The 20,753-nt window shown below is 38.0% G+C and overlaps 1 pseudogene; it reads right to left on the bottom strand.

The window, feature by feature from the left end:
* LOC131218131 (pleiotropic drug resistance protein TUR2-like) overlaps window positions 1-20,753 on the bottom strand; it is a 104,874-nt pseudogene that overhangs the window by 16,265 nt on the left and 67,856 nt on the right.

Raw genomic sequence — 20,753 nt, 5'->3', positions numbered from 1 at the left:
CTAGGTGTCCTTTTAGCACTATGAACACATAAGCACGTGGATCGTCAGAAAACGCTGGATGAACGGCGAGTTGAGTTGGTACAATGGACTACGCCAGAACCTACCAAAATTATCCCTTCCCGACTGGTTTTTTGGTAGGAATCCAATGAATGGGTCATATTTCTCAAAAAACATCACTATGGGGCCCACCGAACATGTCAGTGGCCTCTGTTTCCCCATGCGCTGCGTCCATGAAAACCGGACGCAGTGGGCCATTCTGTTATTAAGGGCACAGTCGGATCTATGATCCGGATCGTCCACATGCTTAATGAGGAGGTCTTGACCCTCGCCCAGGTGTCAGCATCAGAGTTTGGGACGATCAGCTTCCCAAAATTTGGTTCAAATGCAGCTATTTGTGCGGTTCTCGTTGTGAAAAATAGAGGTCAATTCTGCTAGCCAACCGACTCTCCCTACTATAGAAAAGAAAGAGAAAAGAGCTGAGAGGGGATCGGAGGGCAGCCGTGGAGGCGTGGTGAGAAGCAAAGGAGGAAAAAGTGAAGAACGTGGAGGGAGAGAGAGATTGTGTGTGTGGGCGCTGGCTGGCCTCTTCCTTCTTTATCCTTTTCTATTATTCCTCTTTGGTTTTCTTTCTTCCTCCCTTATGTTTTTAAGAGTTTAGCATGATCATGATTGTGGTTGGCTAAGCCTCTTAGCTAGGGCTAAGAGGTGAAACTTATAGCGTGATGGGTGTTTTTCCATGCTTTGATTCATGTTTAAGGAACTCTTTTGATTCTAGTTTGATTATAAGGAATGCCTTTAGTTTTCAACGGCTTATTGTGACTTAAATTACAATGGATCTACGATAGCTTTGGGTATTTTCTATGCATTATAGGCATTATGAATTTAGGAATCCCTGTTGTTCACCATCGTCTCCTGGGCATGGTTGGATGATGGAATCCTTCCTAACATCTATACATCTTCCTGATTGGTTGTGAATTAGTTTAATTTTGTTGCTTGCTTTGTCTCATGGGCATGGTATTGTAATAGAATCATCTCTAATTCTTATACCTTTTGTCTCTTTGAAAGCTAGATCAAAGGAAGTTCAGATTGAGCTTTAATGATATATCTTCTAACTGGATGAAAATGAGACTCGAAGTCCAGTTGAGTTCATGAATCAAGCGTAGATCTCCCCGATATCGAGAAGTGGATCCTCTGAATCCCTAGTTTCCTACTTTTGAATTTCACAAGTTTTAGATTACTATTTCACCATTATTCACTCATATTTGCTTGATTTAGTTTACATCTTTGCCTAGTTCTAGTTCTGGTTGCTTTCAGAATACGTACAAGGTTCAGTCCCTATGGATTCGACCTTGGTCTTACTGAGTTTATTACTACATCACAACCCTATACTTGGGGTGTAAACAGATCCTGCATTTAGTAAGAAAAATAAATAATAATAATAATAATGTTACAAAAGCGTTCTCCCTGTAAATCAAACAGTGCACATATCTACTACCATTTGACTTTTAGTAAGACATACAGGGAGATTTTGTAGGCATGGGGCACTAATAACCAAACCTATTGCCTCATTTGTATGAAACAAGTACAGAGCACAGAACATCCATGTTTTCATCACAATAAGGATTTACAGATTGTAACTGTTTGTGAAACAAAACCACCACCAGAATCGAAAGACTTACAACCAGACTTTAAATTAGCAAAGGCTTCAAATTCACAAAATGTGACTTGGAAACTCTGTTAATAGAAGAAGGGTTAGCACGAAAGAGGAAAATGAGGAGCTTTGCTAAATACAATGCCCACATGCACCTGTTACAGGCGAGCATACACGTGGGATATCAAGTTGTGCTCCAGCCAGGTGGGTGATGTGGGTCCCACTGCAAAAATCTTACCCACCACATGGAGGGCCCAAATGCAGAAAGCAGACTCTTGCGAAATGAGAATCAACCAGATTGGAAGATCCTGAACCTCTGACAAATGGCCTTTGAATGGATTGTGAAGCAGAGAGTACAGCAACAGTCCACATCCAACAGAAAACATTACAACGTTTAAAAGATTAGGATCTTCCAATCTAAGAGCTTTCTAGGCATCCCCATCCAAGAGTGCGGCCCATTAGATAAATGGCATGGATCATCGAGCTGGATCCACTACTACCGAAAACCATTTAGTTGCAAACGCAAGTTTATTGAAAAATCAGATCAAGGGGAGAGAATTGCATGAATCTGGAAAGCGAAACCAAAATCCAAAGTAACATCGTCGAATCTCGTCGGGAAGTCGGGATATGGGAAGAAATTTGGAGAAATATGAGTAGAAATCTAGGGTTTTGAAATGAGTGAGTGAGTTGGAAAAGGGCAGTACCTTAAATTAGAGATGGAAGAGCATGGAATGAGATCTGAATCTGTCTTTTTACTCTCTCAGCTCACGAGAGGAGAGAGTCCCAAAAAATACACAAGAAATCCCTAATGAGGGATTTGTATTCAACAAAGCATATTCCTAATCAAGTATTCTAAAATAGATCATACCTGAGAATCTGAGATTCACCAGCAGCAGAAGACCGAACTGCAGCAGGGTGCAGAAAATAGATCTAAAACCCTAGGAAACAAGAGAGTAGCAAATCTAGATACTTAATGGGTTATCAGGTTGCTGCAGCTGGAGAGAACCCAAAGCAGTCGTGAGAGGGAGAGAGGAGAGAGATCGAGGGAAAGAGTAGCAGATCTAGATACTTAATGGGTTATCAGGTTGCTGCAGCTGGAGAGATCCCAAAGCAGCCATGAGAGAGAGAGAGAGAGCAAATGAAGGGGCCGGTTAGGGTTATTGATATGTTTGGTGCCCTTTGCCGGCAGTGCACATTGGGTGCCTGAAAAAAGGGTCGGCAATGCCGCACTTTGTTGTAGTGTTAACATTTGATCCCCTACCATGGTATCAACACATACATCCAGTCCCAAAATCTACAGTATGAGGAGAAGTAATAAAAGGAAATGTATTTATGCTTCAGAAAGCTCTTCTACAAGATTCGAGTCCAAGGAAAAAAATTCATTTTTGTCACAACACATACCTTCATAATATAATCCGCGACGACACTTTCCTTCTGCCCTTCAAGCGACACAGCCTGCATAAACACAACAATTAAAGAGAGACAAAAATTCTCAATTCTTTCAAATATTGAAAGACCCACAACTCTTTCTATTGCAGATTTATAATTTTAGAACTTGCCAAGAAAATTCATAGAGCATGACGAACTGGACACGGGAAATTGTAGCTCATATACGAAGCATGCCAGATGGGAAGGATGATGGGGATATTAATAAATTATCCATCAATAGAACTAAAATCTCATTAAGAGAAAGATGAGAGGGAAACTTCCTAAGGTGAAGGAAAGTCCATGAAGTTTATTATTATTATTATTATTAATCAAAGAACCAAATATCACGAAATTTCATGACAATTTGCATCAGATTAGAAGGATTAATCATGAAATATCAAGATATTTGGTTCAACAAACCGCACTAAAAATGTTTAAGAAAAAAAATCAGTTAAAAACAATGTTCTTGATTTTCACCTTCATGAATACGTCAAGGTCGGGATCCGGCTTAATGTTTACTGCTTTTTCCCTTCTTGACAACTCCGTCAACATCTCTGCAAATAGTTTCAAAAACCAAAAGTAATATAATTCAAACTCCACAACCTCCCTCAACTCATAACTGAAACTGAAACTGTTCACTTCAACATACCGTAACGGGTCCCAACTCCTTGGCATCGAGCAGAGAAAGCCAAGGTCTCTCTCACTGTCATTTCCCCAATATGAAGAGAAACTGTTATTTTACTGTTGCTTACAAGCTGACTGACTTGATTGCTTTGCTTTTTTCAACCGGATACACAAGATGTCAATTTATAGGCATTTGAATGTAAGGTGAAAAGACAAAACTGCCCCTGCTAGGAGCTTCTAACATTTAAATGTTCCTAGAAAATACACAAGCATTTTCATCTTCCAAGAGCATCTCCATGGGAAGTGTTGCTGTGCTTTAGAAGATGAACAGTCACAATAAATGCAGGACTTTGGTTTGCACTTCCAACACTCCCCTTCAAACCAAAACCGACTTCATTTTGAGCATCGTTCTTAGTCGTTTGAATGCATCTGTCGGTAATGCCTTTGTGAAAATATCCGCCACCTGTTCCATAGTATGACAATACTCTAATTTTATCATTTTCTGCTTCACATGATCTCTCAAAAAATGGTATTGGGTATCAATGTGTTTGCTTCTTCCATGCTGCACTGGATTTTTAGCTAGCTCGATTGCTGACTTGTTATCCACATATATGACTATGGATCCTTCTTGTGGATGCTTTAGCTCCTTTAGTAGGTTTCTTGGCCAAATTCCCTCACAGACAGTGGACGATGCTGCCACGTACTCTACTTCACATGTAGACAGGGCGACCACACTCTACTTCTTCGAATTTCATGTGAAAGCAGTCATTCCGAGATAGAATATATAGTCAGTGGTGCTCTTTCTTTCATCTTGGTCACCTCCCCAATCACTATCTGAGTATCCATACAGTATTGTTTCATCATCGTATGGATAAAAAAGACCTCATTCCATTGTTCCTTTGACGTACCTGAGGATTCTTTTTGTGGCTAGCCAGTGTGATAATTTTGGTGCTTCCATGTACTTACTTAGAAGCCCAACACTGTAGACGATTTTTGGCCTTGTGATTGTGAAGTATCTTAGGCTTCCAATCAGACTCTTGAACATAGTCGAGTCAACACTTCTTCCTTCTCCGTCCTTTATCAGTTTTAAGCCCGTTGCTACAGGCGTGTTTATGGCATTGCAATCGTCCATCTTGAACTTTTCAAGCAATTCCTTGACATATTTCTTCTGAGATATATAGATGCCACCATGTTGTTGCTTCACTTCAATGCCCAGAAAAAAGGACATTAGACCTTCGTCGGTCATCTCGAACTCCTTAAACATGGCCTTCTTGAATTCATCAAACATCGGTTGGCTGTTTCCTGTAAACAGTAAATCATCAACATATAGGCATGCTATAAGCATATTGCCATGAGCATTCTTCTTGATGTAAACTGCATGCTCATATGGACATTGGGTGAAGCCGTTTTCTTGAAGATAGTTGTCGATGCGTGCATTCCAAGCACGTGGAGCTTGCTTCAACCCATAGAGAGCTTTCTTCAATCGATACACCTTGTGTTCCTCCTCTTGCATAACAAAGCCTTTAGGTTGGTCAACATAGACCTCTTCTTCCAGAATTCCATTTAGGAATACAGATTTCACATCCAGTTGGTAGATCATCCAACTGTGATGAGCTGCAAGGGAGATAATCATCCTCACAGTGTCAAGGCGAGTAATAGGAGCGAAGACTTCTTCATAGTCCACCCCGTACTTCTATTTGTAGCCCTTTACTATGAGCCTTGCCTTGTAGCTATCGATCTCACCATCAGCATTTCTCTTGATCTTGTACACCCATTTGATACCAATAGTTTTCTGGCCATTATGAAGCGTAGTCAGCTCTCATGTGTCATTTCTCTCAATGGTATGAATTTCTTCTTTCATAGTGATTCTCCAACATTCTTCTTTTATGGCCTCCTGAAATGTCAGAGGCTCATGATCTGCATACAGGCAGAACAGATTGACCCCTTCAGTTTGCTCATAAATGTTGCTTAAGCTTTTCATTTTTATAGGTGCCATGGGTGAGGACGAGCTGGCCGAATTTTGACTTGATGGAGTACTTTTAGGAGTGATGGAATTTACTCCAGGCCTTCTGTGTACTGATGATGCAGCCGAGGAAGGTGATGCGGGCATTTGCTCTTGACGATCATGCCTTTCTTCATGTTCTTCTGTTTCGACTAGAATATCTTTGGTTGATTCTTCATCGTTCCATTTCTAAGCTTCTTCCTCACTAAAGACCACATCTCTACTCACCACTACTTTATTGGTTACTGAATTGTAGAGCTTGTAGGTTTTAGCACTACCCAAAATAGCAAAAAAAGGACAGTCCAAAACCGTCTCAAATGACCAAAAAGGACGGTCATGGACTGTCGCATGAGCCGTCAAATTTTGACGCGTCGTATTACTTAAAGGACGGTTGAAAACCGTCATTCTTATTGATGAAAAAAGGACGGTCATGGACTGTCTCTTATGAGCCTTTAAAGGACAGCCATGGACCGTCCTTAAAAAGGACTACTATGAACTGTCTGTTATGAGCCTTCAAAGGATGGCCATGGACCGCCCTTAAAAAGGACTGTTATGAACCGTCTCTTATGAGCCTTCAAAGGACGGTCATGGACCGTCCTTAAAAAGGACTGCTATGAACCGTCTCTTATGAGCCTTCAAAGGACGGTCATGGACCGTCCTTAAAAAGGACTGCTATGAATCGTCTCTTATGAGCCTTAAAAGGACGGTCATGGACCGTTAGAAATTTTCAAATATGAGACGATCGATATACACCTGTTACAATATATTTCATCGTATTCTTCCTGATATACACCTGTTATATAATATATTTCATCATATTCACATTCACATCCATCTAAACCCAAACTACGTAAATCCATCCAAACATAAACTACATTCATCCAAACATAAACTACATCCATCTAAACACAAACAATCTTATCCACATTACATTCATCCACGCATAAATACATATAAGTTTAACATCATAAATAAAAAAAGGAAAAAAATCAGCAACAATTTTCTTTTTGTGTCTTTCATCTAATAAAAAAATATTCAACCAACAAAACATTATAATTCAGAATCATGAAGAATTGCAGAAACTTCTTCCAAAAAAGTGGGCACTTTTTTCAAATAAAGTTGATCATTAAAATAAAACTAATGCAAGCAAATAATGCAAAAATGTGTTTCAATTCAAGTTAATAGAAACAACAACAAAATTAAAGCTTTGTAAAAAGGGGCATGTGTTAAAAGGGATACATTCTTGTTTATTGCCATGTGATTGGGCTACAATTCAAGTTAAAAAAAACAACAACAAAAATTAAAGCTTTGTAAAAGGGGCATGTGTTAAAAGGTATACATTCTTGTTCGTTGCCATGTGATTGGGCTACATTATTACAGCAATCGGGTTCAGGTTCGGGATCAGGTTTAGGTTTGGGTTTTCAAGTTTAGGTTTAGGTTTAGGTTAGGGAGTTGAGATTAGGATTAGGTGCAAGTTTAGGTTTAGGGATTTGAGAATACATTTAGGTTTTAAGTTTAGGTTTAGGTTATAGGTTATAGGTTTAGGTTTAGGTTTAGGTTTAGGTTTTAGGTTATAGGTTTAGGTTTAGGTTTAGGTTTAGGTTTTAGGTTTAGGTTAAGGTTAGGTTATAGGTTATAAGTTTAGGTTATAGGTTATAGGTTAAGGTTTAGGTTATAGGTTTTGGTTTAGGTTTAGGTTAAGGTTTAGGTTTAGGTTATAGGTTTAGGTTAAGGTTTAGGTTTAGGTTATAGGTTATAGTATATAGGTTATAGCTTTAGGGAATTGAGAATAGGTTAAGGTTAAGGTTTAGGTTTAGGAAATCGGGTTCGGGTTCGGGATCGGGTTTAGGTTTGGGTTTTCAAGTTTAGGTTAGGGAGTTGTGATTATGATTAGGTGTAGGTTTAGGTTTAAGGATTTGAGAATACATTTCGGTTTTAGGTTTAGGCTTTAGGCTTAGGTTTAGGTTATAGATTTAGGTTATAAGTGCAGGTTATAGGTTTAGGTTTAAGTTAGGTTATAGGTTAAGGTTTAGGGAATTGAGAATAGGTTAAGGTTTAGGTTTAGGAAATCGGGTTTGGGTTCGGGATCGGGTTTAGGTTTGAGTTTTCAAGTTTAGGTTTAGGTTTAGGTTAGGGAGTTGAGATTAGGATTAGGTGTAGGTTTAGGTTTAGGGATTTGAGAATACATTTAGGTTTTAGGTTTAGGTTTAGGTTTTAGGTTATAAGTTAAGGTTTAGGTTATGGTTAAGGTTAGGTTATAGGTTATAAGTTTAAGTTATAGGTTATAGGTTATAGGTTAAGGTTTAGGTCATAGGTTTTGGTTTAGGTTAAGGTTATAGGTTTAGGTTTAGGTTTAGGTTATAAGCTATAGGTTTAGGAAATTGAGAATAGGTTAAGGTTTAGGTTTAGGAAATCGGGTTTGGGTTCGGGATTGGGTTTAGGTTTGATTTTTTAAGTTTAGGTTTAGGTTTAGGTTAGGGAGTTGAGATTAGGATTAGGTGTAGGTTTAGGTTTACGGATTTGAGAATACATTTAGGTTTTAGGTTTAGGTTTAGGTTATAGGTTATAGGTTTAGGTTTAGGTTTAGGTTAAGGTTTAGGTTTAGGTTATAAGCTATAGGTTTAGGGAATTGAGAATAGGTTAAGGTTTAGGTTTAGGAAATCGGGTTTGGGTTCGGGATCGGGTTTAGGTTTGGGTTTTCAAGTTTAGGTTTAGGTTTAGGTTAGGGAGTTGAGATTAGGATTAGGTGTAGGTTTAGGTTTACGGATTTGAGAATACATTTAAGTTTTAGGTTATAGGTTAAGGTTTAGGTTTTAGGTTTAGGTTAAGTTTAGGATATACGTTATAAGTTTAAGTTATAAGTTATTGGTTAAGGTTTTAGGTCATAGGTCTAGGTTATAGGTTAAGGTTATAGGTTAAGGTTTAGGTTATAGGTTAAGGTTTAGGTTTAGGTTTAGGTTTAGGTTTTGGGATTTGCGAATAGGTTTAGGTTAAGGTTATAAGTTTAGGTTTAGGAAATCGGGATCGGGTTCGGGTTTGGGTTTTCAAGTTTAGGTTTAGAGGTTTAGGTTAGGGAGTTGAGATTAGGATTAGGTGTAGGTTTAGGTTTGGGGATTTGAGAATACCTTAAGGTTTAGGTTTAGGAAATTGGGTTCGGGTTCGAGATCGGGTTTACGTTTAGGTTTTAGGTTTAGGTTTAGGTTATAGGTTTACGTTATAGGTTATAAGTGTAGGTTTAGGTTTAGATTTTAGGTTTAGGTTATAGGTTTAGGTTTAGGTTAAGGTTTAGGTTTAGGTTAAGGTTTAGGTTTAGGTTATAGGTTTTGGGATTTGAGAATAGGTTTAGGTTATAAGAATAGGTTTAGGTTATAAGTATAGGTTTAGGTTTTATGTTTAGGTTAAGGTTATAGGTTTAGGTTTAGGTTTAGGTTAGGTTATAGGTTAAGGTTTAGGGAATTGAGTTTAGGTTATAGGTTATAGGTTAAGGTTTAGGTTATAGGTTAAGGTTTAGGTTTAGGTTTAGGTTTTAGGTTTAGGTTTAGGTTTTAGGTTTTAGGTTATGGGTTTAGGTTATAGGTTTAGGTTAAGGTTTAGGTTTAGGTTATAGGTTATAGGCTTTGGTTTAGGTTATAGATTTAGGGATTTGAGAATAGGTTTAGGTTATAGGTTATACGTTATAGGTTTAGATTTAGGGATTTGAGAATAGGTTTAGGTTATAGGTTTAGGTTATAGGTTATACGTTATAGGTTTAGGTTTAGGTTTAGGTTTAGGGATTTGAGAATAGGTTTAGGTTATAGGTTTAGGTTAAGGTTAAGGTTATAGGTTTATGTTTAGGTTAAGGTTAGGTTATAGGTTTTTGGTTATGGTTTAGGTTTTAGTTATAGGTTTTGGGATTTGAGAATAGGTTTAGGTTATAAGTATAGGTTTAGGTTAGGTTATAGGTTAAGGTTTAGGGAATTGAGTTTAGGTTATAGGTTCAGGTTATAGGTTATAGGTTATAGGTTTAGGTTAAGGTTTAGGTTATAGGTTTTGGGATTTGAGAATAGGTTTAGGTTATAAGTATAGGTTTAGGTTAGGTTGTAGGTTAAAGTTTAGGGAATTGATTTTAGGTTATAGGTTTAGGTTAAGGTTTAGGTTGTAGTTATAAGTTTTGGGATTTGAGAATAGGTTTATGTTATAGGTTAAGGGTGTGGTCCCTGTAAATACAGATATAAACACGGCCTACTCCAATTGGCCAGTCCTTCCAATGTTGTCCATATGAAATGGACAGCTTCATCATGGTCATAACAGCGGTTCCCACCTTCCAGGGATCCCCGCTCAACATCCGGATAGCTCCGACGCACATCCGGGTCTGCTCCATTAATTTCAAGCAAATACATAAACATAGCCTGTCCAAATGGCCAGGCCCCTCCAATGCTGTCCATATGAAATGGACAGCTTAATCATGGTCATAACTGCGGTTCCCACCTTCCAGGGACTTCCGTTCCTCCGGATAGCTCTGACGCACATCCGGGTTTGCTCCATCAATTTCGAGCTAATACATTTAAAAACAACATAAATATATCTAAAAGCATCTGGATACCTGGGGAAGGCCTCCCATATTTATATTGTTGGTTACTCATCCCTTTATTTACAAGCCACAATCGACCAACAATTTCTATCGCTACCTGTACTCTTAAACCAACACAAATATAACTGGGAAACAATATAAGGAATAAGGAAAAATAAATTTACCTGTATACATCATTAAATGTTTCCCTATAAAGAGGTGATATTATATCTATAATAGCCACAACCTGTATGACAGAGAAAAATGCAACCGATACAGTCTGTTACAATTCAAAGGAGAAAAAAGATTTATGGCTGCACCGATATTCTAGTACATTACGAACGGCTGCCTATGTACCCAAAAGTCAGATTGGGATCAAGCCACTATATAGTTCTTTTTAATTAACCAAGTTACTAAAGGTCATAAATTTCATATTCAACAAAGTATCATTGAACATCGTCTCAAATCGTTTCTGGTTGAGATTTGAGAATAGGTTTAGGTAAAGGTTATAGGTTAAGGTTTAGGTTTAGGTTTAGGTTATAGGTTATAGGTTAAGGTTTAGGTAGGTTTTAAGTTAAGGTTAAGGTTATAGGTTTAGGTTACAAGTGTAGGTTATAGGTTTAGGTTTAGGTTAAGTTACAGGTTAAGGTTTAGGGAATTGAGAATAGGTGTAGGTTTAGGAAATCAGGTTTGGGTTCGGGTTTAGGTTTGGGTTTTCAAGTTTAGGTTTAGGTTTAGGTTAAGGAGTTGAGATTAGGATTAGGTGTAGGTTTAGGTTTAGGGATTTGAGAATACATTTAGGTTTTAGGTTTAGGTTTAGGTTTAGGTTATAGGTTTAGGTTATAGGTTACAAGTTTAGCTTATAAGTGTAGGTTATAGGTTTAGGTTTAGGTTTAGGTTTAGGTTTAGGTTATTATCTACTATTGAACCTAGTATTATCTACTACATACTAGTAACATACAACCAATATTGGGGCACCATACCATAAGCTACAAGAATTTCATGTCCCCCTAAACAAGGTATCCTCCATTGATAACATATATATATATATATATATATTATAAGTTTTTTATTTTCTTTTACATTCGCAAATACATTCATTAGTCATCCAAGAAAATTGAAACAAGTACTATCACTCTTTGAGGGAAGGGAAGGGACATGATATTTCAGTGACAGCTCACCTTAGCATTTATCTTCAAAAGAATATTTGTCAAGCATTGGTCATTGACTCTTTGAAGTGCAATGCATTGAGTGACAATACCAAATTCTGGTAGGTTCTTTTTCTTCCATGGACCTTTAGAAATGGCACAAATATCAGCTTGATCTAAAACTTTTGTGGCCCTTAAACAGTTTAAAAGTGTGAAATTCTCTATAATGAAAAACCGGAATGAAAAAAGACTAAGTCAAGCTTCTCAAGCACATATGGAAGCCATCAAGGATAAAACCAGAACTTACATTCTCCACGGGACATCAAGAACATCATCAACAAATCCGAGCATAAACATGAAGTAGATTGATGTTAATGTTGCATTGTACTCGACAAGACACTGCATGAATTAAACATCCAGTGCTTAGCCAAGAGTCCAAATAACAATATAAGGAATAGTTTTGGAGCCATATTAGTCAAGCAACACTTCACAAAAAGAGTTGATTAGACTAAAATGAATATTTTGCAAGGAAAGACACTACTAATCATCATAGTCAGAGAATTACCTAACAACAACAGCAGAAGCAGCGGCTGTGGTCCCTTCAAAATTGAAGCAGCAGCATAGCATATATAGTATGTGACGGCATACTGTCCCAACAGTCACATTTGTGACAGTTGCCTTAGCATATAGTATGCGCATAGGCAACCTGGGTCACTCAAGATGGCTAATGTCATTTGACAATATTGCTGGAAAGTGAAGACACAAAAAAAGATACTGCTTCATGTGAGATTTCAATGTCAAAGCAACGCACTTGAAATTCTGTGGTTAGAGAAACAACTCAGGTTGCATTTAGCTGCACTATTGAACTCAACTGTGATTATTAGCTCAACAGAGAGGAAAGGACCAAATTCCAAATACCAACCTCAAGCTGCATCTAGACACATAAGTCAATTTGATTGGGAGCATTCAGTCTAATCAAGATGGAATAGTCAAACTATAATCATGATACCAGGCATTCATGGCAAGGAACTAGCCTTCAAATTGCAGTTGCATTCCTTTCTTTCAAGCCCAACTAGAAACGTAGTAGCAATCTGAAGCTCGGACTCATAATATGAAGAGTTATTATACAATGTTTGGGCTAAAAAAATGTATAGTTCCCTTTGCATTTTCGGTTTGCACAAGTAGGGGCAGGTTTCAACCACCTTTCAATATTATAAACAGTTGATATAATGGGTCCCATAGTGGATGTCCTATGCACCAAACTCCCACAGATTGTAAGAATGCTAACCCTTCAACAGACGGTTAAGAGAGAAAATACAGCAACTGTGCAAATTCAACCAAGAAAAGGACAAATACAGATAGGATCTTCCAAGTCCACATAGGGCCCATATATCAACTGTTTGGATCACTGAACCATCAGCCCCAGTAGCCTCCAGTCAAGCAAACTGAAAATCTGAACCGTGCTGCTAACCCTTTCAGCCCAAACATGGTAAATTACCTGTAATATGAATGCTAAGGAAAATACAATCTTTCTTTCTTTTCTTTTCTTTCTTTTTTTTTTTTACTTTTCTTTTTTCTTTTTTAATCAGTAAAATCAATTTTATTAGAAGATCCCAAAGGGGAAAAGTTTATCAACAAAATTACATAGGACGTGTTTGGTTCGAGGGATTGAAAGGGATTGGAAGGCTTAATCCTGGGATTGGTCGGGCGTGCCAAATAGACCGGATATAGCAATCTCGGGATATAGCAATCCCATAGATCTTGCACCAATCCACTGACACAGATAGCATTACCTTCAAATCTGTGCAATCCACTCTAATACCATCTAATTTGCCTAGCTAAACAGGCCCTTATTGTACAGATTAAACTCAGTAGGGCCCACCTTAAACCCTAAATCCCTAAATTCCCAAATCCCCAAATCTCTAAATCCCCAAATCCCCAAATCTCCAAATCCCTAAATCCTAAAATCATTTCAATCGGTTTTGAGATTGAGAGAGATTGAGAGAGAGAGAGATACCTGTTTGAGTTAGAGCCCCGATCGTGGTCAACCGTGCTTTAGAGGACACGTGAGAGAAAGAGAGGACCGAGAGAGACAGAGAGAGAGAGAGAGGATGCGCGAGAGAGAGAGAGAGCACCGAGAGAGACAGAGAGACAGAGAGAGAGGACGTGGTGGAGAGAGGACCGAGAGAGAGAGAGAGAGAGGACAGAGAGCGAGAGAGTGAGAAAGGGCGTGAGAGCGAGAGTGAGAGGATAGAGAGTGAGAGAGACTTCAAGTCTCTCTCACGGTCTCACGAGCGGGTCACGTGGTCAGTGCTCTGTGGGCCCCACCATGATATATGTGTTTCATCATTGCCATCCATCCAATTTTCCATTTCATTTTATGGTATGAGATAAAAAATAAGGTATATCCCAATCTCAACTGGACCACATTATAAGAAACAGTGTTGAATAAGCGTCGACCATTAAAAACCTTTTGGAGAGTGAAAACCAATCTTCACGATCTTGTGCAATTCTGCCACCTAGGCATAGGTTGTTGCCGCCCCATGGGACACATTGGAAGATCCGGATCATGAAAAGTGATGATGGGTGAGGCCCACTGTCAAACCCCAGTAGTAAGCACGTTTGTCACTGGACGTTTTTCGCCAGAAGGGAACTGTTTTGATGCTTTCTTCAAAAAATAGGTAGGGCCCACTTCTGATGATATTCTCGAGGATCTACTCCATTCATCATTTTTTCATTAATGTGTAAGCCCATGGATCAAAGTATGAAGTAGATCCGAACTCTGTGTGGGCCACACTATCCACTTGTGATGAGGCACTACCCACCGTTGAAGCAACACTATGTTATCCTTTACGTGCATGCATATGGAATTTTGTTTATTTACAAATTTGCCACTCTCTCTTTTAGAATAGTCTGTCGTTCGTTCCTCCCTACTGCACCGTCCAAAAGAAGTGAAATTTACGAATATCCACCGTTTTTCGTGCTCTTTCCATCGGTTCAGTTTGGGTCCCGATCACCCAAGGATGTCCAAGATGCTTTCTTAAATGTTATTGTCTGATCTTGCCCATCGGTTCAGTTTTGTGGGCCCCACTATGATGTATTTGTTATATCCATACCATCCATCTGTTTTGAGATATCATTTTACATCATGAGCCAAAGAATGAGGCAGATAAAAATCTGTAATGGACCCCACCACATAAATCTTAGGTGCACCACACCACATGAAATCAATAGTAATTGGATATCCATCATTAAAATCCTCCTAAGGCTTACTGTACTGTTTATTTGACATCCAATATGTTAATTAGGTCATACAGGGCCAGATGAAGGGAAAAAACAAAAATCAACTTGATCCAAAACTTTTATGACCCCAAAATGGTATGACATCCAATATTGTACTGTTTATATTTTTTTAGATGTCTTCGCATAGTTTTATATGGTAATCAACACCTGAGTTTCGTATATGGATGATTTTGGAGATATCTCATAAGCTAAAGGGGAGACATCAAATGCACGATGTTGATGTTCGACACACATCATGATGGGCCCATTTTACATGTCTGGTCCATTCACTCTATTTTATTGAATCATTACCCCCAATTTGACCAGTTACTCGCCTCGATCATACTACATATGAGAAAGATATTGGGCAAACAAGATTGATCAACAATTTGAGTGAATTTTGATTTAAACATCTGAAGTTATTTACTCTTCATGTCCGGACTGATCAGATTATCAAAAAACAGTTAAAGGTTGTTCATAATATCAAAAATATATAAAGGAATAGAAAACACAAACATCAGCTTGATCCAAAACTTCTATGGCCTCCAAGAAATTTTAAATGGTAGAGATTCAATCACACTATTTCCTATGGTGTGGTCCACTTGAGCTTTGGATATGCTTCATTTTTATTCTTTAGACCTCAAATTATCTGTTAACATGGATGAATGGAGTGGATGAAATAAATAAATAACGGTGAACCCCACAGAGTTTACTCTGGTAAAGGTAACGAGTAACTCACTTAAATGTAGTGGAGAAAGGTTTCCTTAAAACATTCATAATCATATATTGGGCCTGCCTAAATGTGATTCGCATATCCAACCCACTCATTATGTGTGTCCCACTTGGATGAAGGGTTCAGACCAAGTTTCAACCGCATCCAAAACTCATGAGGGCCCCACCAAGTGCTTTTATATTTTTTAGGATGTCTTCACATAGTTTTAAATGGTATGGCCCACTTGAGTTTCGTTTACCGATGATTTTTGAGATATCTCATAACCTAAAGGGGACACATCGAATCCATGGTGTTGATGTTCGACACACATCATGATGGGGCCCACAAAACTTACTAACATCAATTCTTAGGTTCTCACGAGGTCAGTAAGTTGGGTCACAATTTTAACCAGAATATTTGGCACATTTTACATGTCTGGTCCATTCATTCTATTTTACTGATCAATACTCTCAATTTGACTACTTACTCGCCTCAATCAGGCTACATATGAGAAAGATACTGGGCATACAAGATTGATCAACAATTTCAGTGAAATTTGATTTAAACATCTGAAGTTATTTACTCTTCAATTTGAAATGATTAGATTGTCCAAAAACGATTAAAGGTTCAATTAGTGAACGTGCCTAATAATGTAGTAATTTTATCTTTCACAAATAAATTTAACATTTTTTTTTAGAAAATCTAGTTTTCCTTTTTAAAATATATACATTTTATCTTTCACAAATAAATTTAACATTTTTTTTTAGAAAATCTAGTTTTCCTTTTTAAAATATATACATTTTTTACAATGTGCCAATTTTTTCACAATTTTGTTTAATTTCTTAAATTTTCTTTTTCAAACTATCATTTTTTAATCTCACTTTTGTTATATAACCTCTCAATTTTTCTTGTCAAAATACAAAATCTAGTTTTCTTTTTTTTAAAATATATATTTTTTTCAATTTGTCAAATTTTTCACAATTTTGTTTAATTTTTAAAATTTTCTTTTTTAAAATCTTTTTTTTTTCAAAATTTAAATTTTTCTTAAACATTGTTAATTATTTTTCTAAGCTTCTCAACTATTTTTTTTTTTAAATTCATAATTTTTTTTAGCTTCTTAATTTTTGACAATGTTTAAGAAAAATGATATTTTGAAAAGAAAATTTAAAGAGACGGTCTTTGACAGTCTCTAATAGAGACGGTCTTTGACAGGGCTATATGACGATTAAGGACCGTCTCTAATAGAGACGGTCCTTGACAGTCTCTAATGAAGACGGTCTTTGACAGGGCTATAAGACGGCTAAAGACCGTCTCTATTAGAGATGGTCTTTGACAGTCTCAGATTACAAGTAAAAGACGGCCAATGACCGTCTCTAATGCAGACGGCCAATAACCGTCTCGGATGACCGCATATAAGACGATCAAAGACCGTCTCTAATGCGGATGGTCTTTGACCGTCTCAGATGACTGCATATAAGACAGTCTTCGACCGTCTTAAATGATTTGTGGATGTTCAACATTTTAAGACAATATTAGAGACGATCAAAAGCCGTCTAAAATTTTAGAGATGGCTTACGGCCGTCTCTAAACCGTCTTTAAACCAAGGAATTTTAGAGACGGTCCTGGACCGTCTCTAAATCCGTCCTTTTTTCCATTTTTCACGTAGTGTAGATCCTTCACTATAGTTGATGAAGATGCATTTTTCGCCCTAATCATTAAGCTTCCTTCTTCTTGCTTCTAGAAAGCGTAGGTAACACACCCAAAGATCCTTAGGTGCGCCACGCTCGGTTTGTATCCACTCCATGCCTCCTGTGGTGTCATGTTTCTGATGCTCTTAGTTGGACACTAATTGAGTAGGTAGGCAGTATATGCAATTGCCTTTGCCCAAAAGCTCTTTAGCAAGCCTTTCTCCTTCAGTATGGTCCTCGTTTTGTCGAGGATGGTGCGGTTCTTCCCTTCCACAATGTCATTCTACTGTGGCGTGTAAGCTACAGTGTGTTGTTGCTTGATGCCTTGTTCCCTACAAAAATCTCGAAATGCATTTAAGGTGTACTCTCCACCTTTGTCAGATCTGAGTACTTTAATTTTGTGACCACTTTTAACTTTAACACGAGCTTTGAAAATTTTAAAGATAGTGAAAGCAGAAGATTTTTCTTTAATGCAATACACCCAAAGTTTTCTGCTGAAATCATCAATGAAGGTAATAAAGTATTTATTATCTCCAAGAGAGGGTGTTTCAGGTGGTCCGCAAATATCAGTGTGAACCAACTGATGTAGTTCCTTTGCTCTTCTAGACACTCCACTTGGAAAGGAGTTCCTTTGTTGCTTGCAGAGTGTACATGCCTCACACACATGTTCTGGAGCTTCAATAGCTGGCAAGCCATGCACCATGCTTGATGAGGATAAGAGTTTGAGGCCACTGAAATGGAGATGCCCGAAGCGAAGATGTCATCTCCATGAATCATTCTTCACGAGTCCATAGAAACACTTCTCAGCCTTTGTGTTAATATGGAGCGGAAACATGAGATGCTTCGCCATTTGGACTTAAGCCACAAGTCTCCTATAAGCATCTCTTATAGAGAGAGAACAGTTCTCCATGTGTATGACATACCCCTTCTCAAGGAGTTGGCCGATACTGAGGATGTTATTTTTCATTTTGGTATGTAATACACATTAGAGATGTAATTTGGCTCACCATTCTTCTGATAGATTTTAATTTTTCCTTTACCTATCATGGGTACCTTTGATGAGTCGTCAAAACTCACGTCGTCATGAACTCCTTCTGTGAGTTCCACGAATAGTTCTTTGTTACCACTCATGTGGTTGCTTGCACTCATGTCGAGATACCACACATCTGGCCATTCGCATGCCTTTTCTTGTGCGAGGAGTGTGAAGTCTTCTTGTTTATGGTGTGATGCTTCAACATAGTTGGATCATTCATCTTGATCCACTTTACTCCAACACTCAGAGGCATAATGGCTGAATTTCTTACAATTGTGGCATTGAACGTTCTTTGTGTTTCCATAACCACGTATGAACTGGCCTCTACCATTTCCTCTTCCACGAAAACTGGTAGACTTTTGATGATTTTGTTGATGGCTTGGATGATATCCACGCCCTCTGCCTCTTGCACGATTGCTAATACCACGACCGCCTCGTTGTGTATGGTCATTCTTTTGTTCATTTAGAGTCAACTTAGACTCTAAGGCATGTTCAAGCATTGAACCAGCATTCTTTTACATTCGTTGCTCATGCACTTGCAACGATCCCATCAGTTCTTCAATGGACAGTTTTTCCAAGTCCTTTGATTCTTCGATCGCCATAACCAAGTGCTCAAACTCGGTTGTGAGAGATCGCGGTGCCTTTTCCATGACACATATTTCTTCAACTTTTTTACCATTTCTTTTTAAATTGTTAATGATAACAATTAGACGTGAGAAGTAATCAGAGATACTTTCACCTTCCTTCATGTGCGTCGCTTTGAACTTCGCTCTTAGTGTTTGAAGGCGAACTCGCTTCACTCGATCAACACCCTTGAAGATGGTGCCAAGGGTATCCCAAGCTTGCTTACTTAATGTCACTTCGCCAATCTTTTAAAAAGTTGATTCATCCAATCCTTGATAGAGGAGGAACAAAGCCTTGTTGTCTTTCTTCCTTTGATTTTTGAGAGCGGTCTTTTCTTCGTTGGTGAAGGCGGCTTCTTCCTCCATAGTGGGTTCTACATACCCATCGGTGACAATCTCCCATAGTTCTTGCAACCCGAACAACGCCTTCATTTGGATGCACCACTTTTCATAGTTGTCCTTAGACAACTTAGGAACCTGTGGCTAGATTGAGCTGGCCATCTTTTTTATTTTTTAAAGAAGGAATGACTGATTTTTTTTCAAATGAAGGGAGAGAGAGAGAGAGAGAGATGAAATAGAAAACAAATTTTTTCTTAGCTAGAAAAATTTTTGAGAACTGATTTTTTTTTTTTAACAAATTTTTTAGCTGAAAAAAAAAACTTTTGAAATCTTTTTTTTTTTTGTTTTTATTTTTTTGTTGAAAAAAAAATTGCTAAATCTGATTATTTTTTTTTTGAATAGATTTTTTTCTTGAAATCTGATTTTTCTTGGCTTAAAAAAATGCTGAAATCTGGTGATTTTTTTTTTAAAAACAGAATTTTTCTTTTCTTTCGCTAGAAAAAAATGTTGGCAACTTCAACCAGGGAACTTAAAAAACTTGGCTCTGCAACCTAATTTTTTTAAAAACAGATTTTGTTCTTCAAAAAAAATCTGTACTTGACTGAAAAACCACTGGAAACTTGGTTTTTTTAAATTTTTTTTGTTAAAAAACTGCTGGCAGTCTGAATTTTTTTCAAACAGATTTTTCTTCAGAGAAATCTGTACTTGCCTGAAAAAAACTAAAAACTTCTTCTAGAACTGTACTATGCTCCCTGACTTGGCTTTACAATCTGATTTTTTTTAATAGATTCTTTTCAGAAAAATCTGGACTTGGCTGAAAAAAATGTTGGAAACTTTTTTAGAAGAAGAACTGGACTCTAATACCAGTTCGATGGCTATATTAGCCAAAGCTTTGTTGGGGATTTGTGCTGCGGAATCACACAGATCTAAATCTAGGATAGTAATTCAATAGTAACAAGCAATCACAAGAGAACACAAGGTTTTAACGTGGAAAACCCTTGCGGGAAAAAACCACGGCACAAAGCGACAGAAATCCACTATGAAAAGAAAGTTACGAGAGAGAGGACTTACCCAATTCAAACAACCTTGAATCTCACCCTTGCTACACCCTTTGATAACCCTAGAACCTCTTTAGAAAGCTTTAGAATAATTTCACATGAACTTAGAAAAACCCTAGGGACCCCTATTTATAGTTTAGGCAACTTCCTTTCGCACCTTGCGAAAGACCGACTCAAATTTTCGCAGTTCGCATCAGATTTGGAAACGAATCTGCGTAACTACAACTAGTCAAGCCGAGGCTACGACTGGTCGTAGGACCCCTACGACCAGTCGAGCAATCCCTACGACCGGTCGTGAATCCCAGACACCAAAGAAGAGAACTCCCTGGACTTTGAGTCGAGCGGGCTACGACCGGTCAAGCAATCCCTACGACCGGTTGTAGGCGGTAAAGACTTTCTGACAACAATCTCTACCAAGTCTTCAACCTTCAACCGTGTAGCACCTTGACCTCTCCTCTTATCTCTTCATCGCATCATAGCTTCAATCAACGCTTCTCGTGCACACTCCGTCCTTCTTTTATGCTATCGCCAAGCCCAGATAAGTTGTACAGAACTTGAACTTCTCTGTAGGAACGACCTTGGTGAGCATGTTGTTGGATTCACGCTGGTGTGAATC

The sequence above is a fragment of the Magnolia sinica genome, chromosome 11 (assembly GCF_029962835.1).
Source record: "Magnolia sinica isolate HGM2019 chromosome 11, MsV1, whole genome shotgun sequence".
In the NCBI taxonomy this organism is placed as follows: Eukaryota; Viridiplantae; Streptophyta; class Magnoliopsida; order Magnoliales; family Magnoliaceae; genus Magnolia; species Magnolia sinica.
This window is presented reverse-complemented; position numbering and strand designations above follow the sequence as displayed.